The sequence below is a fragment of the Kogia breviceps genome, chromosome 10 (genome assembly GCF_026419965.1).
Source record: "Kogia breviceps isolate mKogBre1 chromosome 10, mKogBre1 haplotype 1, whole genome shotgun sequence".
Classification (NCBI taxonomy): domain Eukaryota; kingdom Metazoa; phylum Chordata; class Mammalia; order Artiodactyla; family Physeteridae; genus Kogia; species Kogia breviceps.
This window is the reverse complement of record NC_081319.1, coordinates 61,297,353-61,307,053: the sequence shown is the minus strand read 5'-3', so window position 1 is coordinate 61,307,053 and position 9,701 is coordinate 61,297,353.

The following is a 9,701-nucleotide window of genomic DNA, read 5'->3' as shown; positions in this document are numbered from 1 at the left end:
CAAACACACGCAGCTCGCGGACCGCCTTCTACTGCGCATGCGCCAAGGCCAGTCGTGATGACGTCATCACGCCGGCCGACTGAGAGGCTTGATTAGTAGAGGACTCGGAGGCCTGCAATTCCCTGCTAAGCCAGAGGATGGCAGGAGAGGTCTATTAGTTCGTGTGTGTACCCTTCGGAATTCGAGTCATAAGGGACATGGAAAGTTGTCCCACTCTCCCAGTTGCTCCTGTGGTTCTTTCAGATATTTCCCAAGTGCTTACATTCACACTTGTTGTATCTTGTATGTAAGTATTTGTACGTGATGGATATCCTGTATTTTATAGAAGAGCAGCATACTATACATAGTCTACAGTCTGTCTTGGATAGTGATTTTCCCAGTCAATTTGTGTGTACATCCATTCTATTCTCTTTAATAGCTGCGTAACATTACATAATTTACATGGCCAGTCCAACATTGATGGGCTTTTAGTTGTTTTCAGTGGGGGTTTTTTGTTTGCTCTTGTCCTCTGTTACAGATAGGCTGCAATGTGAACATCCTTATACATGTATAGAGCTCTATATAAATTTCTAGACATAGAATTTCTGGAATGAAAGAGATGCAAACTTAAAATATTGAAAGATTTTCAATCAATCTAATCTGCCTAATCAACCTTCGAAAATATTCTATCAACTTATACTCCACTCACAGTGAAACATTTATTGGGTTCCTATGATGTGTCTGGTATCATTCAGGAGGTTGACAGTATGTATTTACATTTTACACAATACCAAAAAATGCCTGAGAGACATAAGAGTGGAGCTAACATATAACATTTGCTCACAGTATCAGGCATAGTGATCTGTACCCGTTAGAAAAACTATGAATCCTGCCACAAGTGGAACAGCAAAGAACAGCATGTCCTACAGTAGGGTCTGAAGGTATAATAGCATACTAAATTCCATTGTTATTTATAATAACGAATGTTTTCTGTTAGTTTTACTTTTTAGTTTCTCATTTCTCAAAGAATCTTACATACACTGTTAGTAAACTTCACAACCATTTGAGCTGGGTAAACGGAGTCAGGAAGGTAAGAATTATTGAATGAGTGAAGGAATGAGTAAAAAGGTCACTAGCTTTAAGGTATCTGGGACAGTCATAGTCGAACCAAGTTTCAATCCACAAGCATTTATTTATAATTCTGAAAACTCCCACATAATTACAAATCGGACAATATTAGTAAATTACTATTTGGATATAGAATAAATACATGTTAGCTCAACATAGTTTACAAACTTACAATTAGGCACATTCAATTTGGTGCTAAGTCATATAATATTCTGTTGCAATTTATGAAAACTATCCAATAGACACGTAATGGCCAAAAAGTACAAATGATACAAATATGTATAGACATGACAATGTACAAATTGTGACATAAATCTACCAGAAACTAGAAAATCTATGTTGGTCTTATAGCCCGCTTGCTAAAAGATACAGGCTTTGGGGGGGAACACCCAAAAATCCAGACCTGGCCATAACAGGGTTTCCAGAAAGTATGAGAACTAGCAAAGTGTAGGCCTCTGGATGGGAGTAGGTCCAACATGAGATAAAACAATGCCTTAATGGGTATGTAGTATGCTGGGATGGAAAATATAGGAGCAAAGGATATTTGGAGAATCAGACAGCTAAGTATTTGACACTAACCAAATGGACCAGTATCTGATAGGGCTTTGTGACCACCTAGAGGGTGGGATAGGGAGGGTGGGAGATAGGGTGACGCAAGAGGGAAGAGATATGGGAACATATGTATATGTATAACTGATTCACTTTGTTGTAAAGGAAAAACTAACACAGGATTGTAAAACAGTTATACTGCAATACCTGTACTAATAAACTCTCATTGTTTTTATTCTCATTCTACTGACCATTATCTCAGGAAATATAAGTGTATAAGAAGCTCACACTGGTTAATGGTATCCCCATTCTAATAAAAAAACCACGGACCCATAAGCTACAGAAGCATCCAACAAATATTTCCTAAAACAATCCACTACACCAATACTACTTATAACGGCTATTATCATGAATCCAAAATACTCTGGTTAAGGAACATAATGAATAACAAAAATCTTTAATCCAGCAGCATCCACCCCCATGGCAATCGCCCTTGTCACAAAAGTAGGACTGTCCCCATTTCACTTCCGAGGGCCTGAAGTCACACAAGGCATCCCGTGAACAGCAGACCTGGTGCTAACAACACGATAAAATTGCACCCTCATCATTTTTATATCACATGTCACCATCCATCAACCTAAATATACTATTGATCATAGTGATATTATAGGTCATAGCTGGAGGCTGAGGCACACTTAGCCATACTCACCTGGACAAACTTACACTCTCCCCATCAACTGCCCACATAGGATGAATAACAGCTCTAACAGTGTATATTCAGATTATGACAATCCTAAACATACTAATTTATATCATAACAACACTATCTTCTTATTTATGCCAAGATCAGGTACTACAAGAGTATCATTATCACACACATGAGGTCAAACACCTCCCATCACAATCTTTTCCCTCACCATTACAGTATCACTAGGACACAGCCCATCACTTTCAGGGTGTTTACCCAAATGAACACTTATGCAACAGATAAAAAAAATGACCACATCATTCTACCAACACTAGTAGCCATCTAGCAGTCCTCAGCATATATTTCTACTCGCAGCTAACATACTCCACATCACAACACAAAAACAAAACAATTTGAACGTTCAAAGAAATAACCTTCCTATCATTACCAAACATAATACCGAGACCATTACTACAGGTAACACCCACTCTATTGGTGCTGGACTAGGAATTTAGGTTAGGTCACACAAAGAACTTTCAAAACCCTAAACAAGTAAAATTTACTTAATTCCTAAAAATAAGGAATTATCCTACATCAATTGAATGTAAAGCAAACATTCTAATTAGCCAAATCTTTACGAGACTGATGAGTCTTAACCCCAGGAAACTTTAGGTAACAGGCAAATCCTCTAGTCAACTGGCTTCAGTCTAGGTATCCTTCATTTGAGAAGGAAAACAAGAAATAAAAGGCAGGAAAATCACCGTCAGCATTGAAGCTGATTCTCTGAACTGACAATTCAATGTGTTGATTTACCACAGGGTTTGCGAGAAAGAGGGCTCAATCTCTGTCTTTAGATTTACAGTCGAATGCTAGCTCGGTCATTTTTCCTCTGCTCATACGCTGCTGATTATTTTCAACAAATCACAAAGATACCAGCATTTTATAATTACTATTTGGTGCTTGAGCTGGAGTAGCACGCAGTACCCTAAGTATATTAATCCAGGCTGAGCTATGCTAACCTGGAGCGCTACTTGGAGATGCCCAAATCGGTAACGTGCTCATTAACAGTCCCTGCACTTGTAATCATTTTCTTTATACTTGTACCCATTATATTGCAGGGTTTGAAAACTCACTTGGGCCACTAAGAACTCAGACACCTCAGGTAGCATTTCCCTGAATAAATCATGTCAACTTTTGACTACTTCCCCCATCGTTCTTACTCCTACTCATATCACCAATAGTAGAAGCTGGTTCTGGTACCAGTGGACCGTGTATTCAGATCTAGCCTGCAAAATGGCCCACGCAGGAGCCTCGGTCGACCTAACCATTTGTTCCTTACATTTAGCAGGTGTCTCTTCTCTACTTGGTGCTATTACTTTTATTAGTACAGTCTTTCATACAAAACCAGCAGTCATATCCCAATACCAAACACCATTATTGGTTTAACCTTCCCCAACTATAGCCATATTACTAAAATTACCACTCTCAGTCCGAGCAGCCAGAATTGCCATACTGTTAAGAGATAGAAATCTCAACACTACTTTCTGTGACACTGCAGGAGGAGACTGTATCCTGTACCAACACCTACTTTGATTCTTTGGTCAACCTGAAGTCTGTATTCATGGCCTACCAGGGTTTGTTATAAACTCACATATCATCACATACTATTTAGGACAAAAAGTGCCTTTCAGCTATTTGGGAATAGTATGAGTCATGCCCCCTGGCTTTTTAGGACTTCTCTTGTGGGCCCATCAGATTTTTACCATAGAGATAGCTGTCCACTCAGGAGCATACTTTGCAAAAGCTACCGTAATTGCTTCTATCCCTACAGAAGCGTGCTTTCTCTGGTTGCAGGGAGCGGCAGCTACTCTTCATTGCGGTGCATGGCCTTTTCACTGCAAAGGCTTACTTTGTTGCAGAGCACAGCCTCTAGGTGCGTGGGCTTCAGTAGTTGTGGTTTGCAGGCTCTGGAGGGCAGGCTCGGTAGTTGTGGCGCATGGGCTTTTTGCTCCGCGGCAAGCGGAATCTTCCCAGACGAGAGCTCGAACCCATGTCCCCTACATCGGCAGGCAAATTCTTAACCACTGCACCACCAGGGAAGTCCCTGGTTAGCAACTCTTCATGGAGGTAGTATTATATGACGTCCAATATATTATGAGTTTTAGGCTTCAGTTTTTCTTTTTACAGTAGTAGGTTTGACAGGAATCACCTTAGCCAACTCATCCCGGGACACTCTCCTCCAAGGTACATACTATGTGGTAGCACACTTCCATGACCTAATGTCCATGGGAGCAGTCTTCACCATTATAGGAGGCTTCCTTCACGGATTCCCACTATTCTCAGGTTATACAGTTAACTCAGCATGAGCAAAAATTCACTTCACAAGTATATTTGTAGTAGTAAATATGACTTCCCGCAGCAGCACTTTCTGGCCTCTCAGGGATGTCATGACATTCGTCTCAGTACTCTGAGGCAGCACACACAACATGAAATATTTTGTCTTTCGGCTCACTCATCTCAGTAGCAGCAGGAATGATAATAATCATCTTCATAATTTGAAAAGCATTTGCCTCCAAACAAGCAGTCTTAGCACTGGAAACGGCTACTCCTAACCTAGAATGGTGACACGAATGCCCTCCACCATATCCTATGTTTCAAGATCCTACCTATGTAAATGTAAAATAAGGAAGGTCTCAAATCCTTTTCAACCACTTTCAAGCCAACAGCATAACAATTATGTCTTTCTCAATAAAAGAGATAAAAGTCAAAGTGAAGTAGCTTTGTCAACGTTAAATCATAGGCTAAAATCCTGTATGTCACTAAGGCATATCAATTTCATCTAGGCCCTCAAGATATAACATCACCGATTATGGAGGAACATTTACATTTTCATCATCTCACATTAATAGTGATTTTTAAAATAAGTTCTCTAGTGCTCTATATTATTTCACTAATATTGACAACTAAACTAACTCATATACATACAATAGATGCATGGGTAGAGAAAATGTGAACAATTTACCATCCATTATTGTCATCTTAATTGCCCTATCATCATGGTGCATCCTTTACATGATACATGAAATCAATAACTCTTCCCAAACCATAAAAACGATGGGTCACTAATGATACTGAAGCTACAAATACACAGATGATGAAGATTTAAACGTTGACTCCTCTGTAATCCCCACATCAGAGCTCACACCAGGAGAATAATGACTAATAGAAGTCAACAACAGCGGAGTTAGAGATAGTCACTGAATATTAGTTTCATCTGAAATTGTTGTACACTCCTGAGCTGTTGTAAAGCACAAACTAATACAGTGTGAGAAAGCAATTATACTCCAATAAGCATGTATTAAAAGAACCCACAACATTGTAAATTGACGACACTAGAGCACATGACGACACAGAGCTGGAGGCATCAGGCACCTTGACTTCAGGTTAGACTGCAAAGTGACAGGAATCAAAGAGAATCGTACCGGAGCAAAAACAGACACAAAGATCACTGAAATAGAAGAGATATCCCAGAAATAAGCCCACACACTTATATTTAATTCATTTATGACAAAGCAGGCAATATGGAGAAAAAACTGTCTCTTCAATAAGGGGTACTGGGAAAACTGGTCAGCTACATGGAAAAGAATAAAATTAGATTATTGTAGCACACCATATATAAAATAAATGCAAAACTGAATAAAGACCTAAATGTAGGACCAGAAACCATAAAACCCCTAGAGGAAACTGTACAACATTCTTGAACATAAAGGACAGCAACAGTTTTAGGTTCAGTCAACTAAGGCAAGTGAAACAAAAGCAAAAAGAAACAAATGGGACTTCACTAAACTTAAAAGATTTTGCACAGCAAAGGAAACTAAAGACAAAATGAAAAGACAACCTGCTGAAGTAGTGACAGTATTTGCACATGATAAAAGGTTAACATCAAAAAGATGACCGAGCAAGGGTTCATGTTTAATCTACAGAAACAGCACATACAACTCAATATCAAAAAAAAAATCCCCAAATCTTTTTTTTAATGAGAAGACCTAAATAGACATTTCCCAAGGACAAAACACAGATAGACAGCCAGAACTCACAAAGATGCTAAACATAGCTAATCGGCAGTGAAATGCAAATCAAAACTATGAGATATATCACCTCAGTATTGTCAGAATGGCTGTCATCAAAAAGATCACAAATAACAAAGGTTAGTGAGGATGTGGACAAAGGGAAACACTTGTACACTCGATATGAAGGGGAAGTAGTGCAGCTACTCTGGAAAGCAGAATGGAGGTTCCACAGAAAATGAAAAATAGAACTACCATCATATCCAGCAATTTCACTCTTGCCTTTATCAGAAGAAAACAAAAACACTATTTCAAAACATAACTGCACACTGATATTCATAACTGTGTTGTTTGCCATAGCCAAGATATAGAGTCAAACTAAGTGTTCATCAATAGGTTAGGTGATAAAAAAGATTTTTTATGATGACTTCAGGAAAAAAATGAAATTTTGCCATTTGCAAGTACATGGATGGACTGGGAGGGTTTTATGCTCAGTAAAATAAGCCGCAGAGAAAAGAAGCATGGTAGGTGATCACTTACACGTGGCATCTAAAAAATTGAATACAACGACACAACAACAAAAAAAACAGACTCACAGATTAAAGAACAGACTAGTGGTTACCAGCAGGGAGAGATAGGGTGGAGGAGAAAAATAGTGGTAGGAGATTTTGAGGTATAAATCACTATGTATAAAATCAATAATCTACAGTGATGTACTGTATAGCATGGGGAATACAGCCACTCTTTTATAATAAGTATAAATGGAGAAGAACCTAAACATTTATGAATCACTATGTTGTACCTCTGAAACTACTATAATAATGTAAATTAACTATAGATCAATAAAATCTAAACTAAGAAACAATAAAGGGGAGACACAGCTTATTAGATAGAAATCAATTAACTAAACACAACTTTTGAAAATCAAGGAATTAAAAAACAACATGTAAGACACAACATTGGCATTTGAAGTGTACAATCTATTTATTTAAAAGAAATCATTTAAGTGGTGAAAAATGGTACCCATTCTCACACTTTTCTATATCTAGGGTAAATTATTATCTACAAAAATATGTTACAAATATTCACTCAAAAAGAAAGAGAAAATTTGGATTAATCCATTTTAGTATACAAATTTAATATCAAAGTCTCCATGTCAAATTGATCTGAATAAGTTCTCTTAGCCACTTCTAGTTTCTTTGTGATGTAAAATCTTTTAAAGCAGAAAAATCAGCCTTTCTGCATTATTCCATTAGACATACATAGAAGTTAAAAGAAAGCAGAAGACAGAACAATCAACCAGGAAGGTGAATTCACCGACAAACAGCCATTTGTTCTCCCTCCTCCTTTTCTTTTCCTCCTTTTCCAGGTCTCTTTCGGTTCCAATCAAGAGAAGTCTTGAGAGTTCTGAGAAAATTTCTTTGAGGGCTTCAAATCACCATACCTACATCCTCTGCCACAACTACACACACGGACACAAAAATAAACCTCTGCTATCAACTCATGTAGGAGGGATTCATGCAAAATAAACTCCTACATGGAGACCAACAGGTGAGTTTTCTACCTGTTCTTTATAATGTCCTCCCATTACAGTAAATCCCGCACAGTTTGAGGCAGAAGCAGTTATGTGAGCTTTTCCTTGAAGTCAAAAAAACTTGCATTCATTTCAAGTGCCTGGTGATCATAGGGCACAGCCAGGGAAGGTGCCAGCACCCCCTGTGAGTGGGGGGTGAGTGGCTGGCTGGCGGCGAATGGGCTCCCACAACCATGCACCTCCTGATGTACACATTCTGGAGAAACAAAGGGTGGTCACACCGCAGTCAGCCTGTCAGGCTGTCGGGCCGCTGGGCGACCCGACCAGCCTGGAAGTGCCCCATCAGTTGCTGAAAGCAAAACTCTGTCCCCCCTGTGAAGCCAGGCAAGTTTGGTCACAGACTCAGAGCACACTGGTAATCAACTCCTCCTCTCTGCTCACCTCCTTGGGGTTACAGCAACCCCATCTCCAAACCCAAATCGGATCCTGGAGCGCTAAACTGGAAGTGGCCAGTGGGCTCGGAAGATCTTCTAGTCAATACACCTTAACAGTGAGAAGTTGCTTTCAAAAATGAACCTGATATACTGTATTGTTCTCCTGAAGATTCCAAGGAGAGGCAGCTCAAGTTTTGGAAAACGTAAGAGAAACCAAGGTAAATATGATATTCTGAGCCAGAGATGAAAAAGCAGTTTTTCGCACCCTCTCCTCATGTCATAGGACTGGGATTTAAATCAATCAACTGCCACTGGTTTTTAAATCACATGACCCAACTTTAAATCAATCAGCTGCTTCCCTGTAACTCAGGTGACTTGGCTTTGAATAGTAAGAAATGCAGAGGTAAGAAATGACGTTCTGAACAATAAATGGAAAAACAATATTCAGAAAGTTTTTTTTTCTTTTCGAATGGTCCATTCATTAAATACAGAATAAAGGATTCTCTGGTGGATTTCTTGAACTCTAAGCATATACAATGCCTCCCTTGGCTTGACTGACTTAGTTTTTTTTGGTTTTGTTGTTGTTGTTGTTAACATCCTCATTGGAGTACAACTGCTTTACCATGTTGTGTTCACTTCTGCTGTATAACAAAGTGAATCAGCTATTCCTATACATATGTCCCCATAGCCCCACCCTCTTGTGTCTCCCTCCCACCCTCCCTATCCCATCTCTCTAGGTGGTCACAGAGCACCCAGCTGATCTCCCTGTGCTCTATGCAGCTGCTTCCCACTAGCTATCTACTTCACCTTTGCTAGTGTATATATGTCCATGCCACTCTCTCACCTCATCCCAGCTTACCCTTCCCCCTCCCTGTGTCCTCAAGTCCATTCTCTACGTCTTTATTCCCCTGCAGCGACTCCTGCTAGGGATGGATACTTCCCTTTATGCTGCAGAATATCCCCTAGTTGCAATATGACTTGAATTTGATCCTGTGAAACCATCAGAACTTCCCACCAGAGATAAACGAGGAGGTTCTGGCCTTTAATAGTATGCACGGTGAACACGGGTGTCCTGGCTGTACTTGCCAACCCTCCTATTCTACCCACCTAGTTTTAGCCACCTTCCTCCCTGTGAGTACCTTTGACCAACCCTGAGCTCAGACTCCTGACCTATTACAGTGACTTTGTCAGTCTTTCCTTAAAAATGGATAGGAAATAAAATGAATTTAACCTAGAAGCAGCAGCTCAGGAAGGGAAACCAAATCACCACAAGTTATCTAATCACAGCTACAGCCATCCAGGGCTCTGTCTTACCTGCTGGG